This window comes from Sabethes cyaneus, chromosome 1 (assembly GCF_943734655.1).
Source record: "Sabethes cyaneus chromosome 1, idSabCyanKW18_F2, whole genome shotgun sequence".
In the NCBI taxonomy this organism is placed as follows: domain Eukaryota; kingdom Metazoa; phylum Arthropoda; class Insecta; order Diptera; family Culicidae; genus Sabethes; species Sabethes cyaneus.
The window spans coordinates 134,407,606-134,410,550 of NC_071353.1; positions in this window are offsets into that span (position 1 = coordinate 134,407,606).

A 2,945-nucleotide genomic window follows, 5' to 3' on the forward strand; every position below is an offset into this window, starting at 1 on the left:
AACCACACAGTAGGTAGTGATTTCGCGATACAGCAAAGATGAGTTTTCTTTCCGCTTCCGGTAATTTGCGATAAAGTTTGTAGAGCGAATCATATTTGTCCGAGGGTGCTTTCTCGGTTCTTATGAAATACATACACAATAATAATTGGTGCGGTAAAGTTTTACACCAAGCGAAAGCAAAAGTTGTTATTAAGTAGAGGTGCTAAACACTGGTTTACTCTCCGTGATGCTTTCTTTGAACAATAGACTATAGATTTAAGAGATACTATCTCAGGAGATGAAATGCTATTTCAGCTTTTATCGTTAGCACAGGACTTGTTTTAAATTGTGATTAGTTTTATGATTACAGTCAATATACACATGACCACAATGCAGTATGCAGTAAATATTCGGCCTGATTTTCCCCGGACCAAGGTATGTAAAGACTATGAATCAAGATTACGTAGTACCTATCGGAAACCCAGAGCGACACAATTTTCCATGCCGCAGTCTACGATGCTGGTAGGCGTAAATTAATTTTGTTTACTCGTCGTATCTACGTGCGTATCGTGTACTCACTCCACAGTCCACACAGAGACCAGGAACCGTAGTAAAGGTGTCTGAAAGCAGAGCTGACAATCATTTGATTACTTTACATAATTTTCTATACATTCCACAATCTATGCGCTTTGGTTGCGAGGAAGGTTTCGTCGATGTTTTTAATTCTTTTATCCATAGTGATTCTTTTAGATCTCCACAAGCTCCTGTTGGTATTTTCTTTCTGTTGACATTCTTCTAAGTCCAACTTCGCTTCAAACAATTAACGAAATGACTGTTTTATATAGAAGAAGTTACAAATTTTTATACTAACAATAGCCAATAGCCAATAGCCAATAACAAGCAATAGAAACTCTTTAGCCACCTACACACCTGCAAAGCAAATGCATCGTTATCCCGTCGTCCTTATGAAGTCACGTTTAATCTTTGCATTTTTCACACACTCCTGCTGTGATAATGTGCCAGGAGCAGGTGCCACCATAGTGCACCATATAATGTACACACTTTGTCTTGCATGGGCGATAAAAGTGGGCCAGCGTGCCACGCCAGCCAGCCAGCGCCACCCAGCGTTCGACTGCACCAGATGTTGAGTTCCCCTTTTCTTTTTTTCCTCCGTTTTTCGCCATCGCAGGAATGTTTACCTAATGCTATCCTCTTACTGTACAATACGTTCGATTTGTCTTTTGTCACCTTCGATCGGTAGACCACAAAAAGACTATTTTCCGCTCATGTCCCTGCAGTAGTTGAGGCGAAGGATGAATAAAAACATCAATTTTCGAAGGAGAGTATGACTGGATCCATTAATAATCCTGAATGACATTCCTGCAAAGCGTAAGGCTTGTAGAACATCTAGCAAACTCGCTTATACTTAAGTACTGAACAATTGTTTTACCCTATAAAGCCACATACATTCTGCTACTATAGTTTGCTCCACTTTGTTGTCGGCGTTGAAATTCCCATTTGTGGTGGCCCGCCCGCACACTAGTGCCACACGCTATCGACTTGTTATCGAATCGAACATTTTTTGTCGTTCGATCCACCGTCGTCGTCGTCGTCATCGTTATCATTCCTTTTTCTCCTGCACTTCGGTTGACAATAATGCTGCAGGACGAAGTTCATAGCTTTTGCATATCGAATGACACGGCGGGCGGCGGCGCCGGACTCCCTACTCCTCCACGCCGTCGTCGTCGCTGTAGATAAGGCTGCTTGTGTTGGAAGCATGGAGCGGAGAAGATCCTGTTGAGTTGGATAGGATTACAAATATGCAAACATTGACAGTACCGTTTCGTTTTACGGTAGATACCGAGCGTGTTAACATATCTGTTCTCAATGGATAATGCAGTTGAGCTTGTGTTGACAAAATCGATTCCTTTTTAAGATTACCTACCTACCTACTAGGATTCTCCTCCTTCATGAGCTACTGAGTTGCGGATTGTGGAATCAACCTGAATCAACAAGCGAGCGCATTCATTTGCTGTCAATTTAAATTGTGCTCAGCTATTGTTACAACATAAATATTTACAAGCTACGCAATACAGCCTTGTCAGTTACCTTCAACAGGCAGCGTGGGAAAGTTCTCCAAAGTCGCAACCACCGGTGCCTATATTTTGTTTATTAATAACGTTTTTTTTTGTTTGTCTCTCAATTTAATTTCCCCATCGCTGGCGCTCGCTGTACACCTGTTCATTCATGCGAACCGAGCTGAGCCATCCGTGCGTCGGCGTCGAAAATGTTTTGCAATTTCGTCGACCGACCCACATTCTCGCCTATTTGATAAAGAAACCGTCCTCTTGCAATCACCACCGTACCGCACTGCACCGCACCGTACCGGCACCGGTGCGGCAGCCTCCCAACGCGTCCCAGAAAGCGCAAGTTGTGAATTTTTAATCGCTTCTAGACGCCAAGCTGCTAATGCGATCGAAAGTTGCCCCCTGCTACTGTCGTGTACCATACGATACTCCTTACGTCCTGTATCATCATACTTGTTTGCATAATTTTTGAAAATTGTTCACTATCTCTGTTGCCGTCTGAAATTAGAGAAATTAAGAATCATATTAACAAAAAAACACTTTACTGACTGATAATGAGTTTTAAAAACTTTCTTGTGATTATGCATGTTCGTAACCGCTCTAGGAGCATTTCAGTGGTGGAACATCATACTCCTCCATTGCACGCTGGCGCTGTTTTGAAAGCAAATTCAAAACTGACAGCATTTATCCGATTCACAAACCAAGCTATTAGTCATGCGCGTTAGTGCCAGCTGTCACATTATTACGTTGTGAGTTTCGTGTGATTTTTCCGAACAAAAATAACCACCTAGAAAGTCTGCAGACTGTAAAGCATTTCAAAGCAAAGTTGACCTAAACCTGAACAAAATTTAATTTGACAAAATTAACTTTTACGATCGC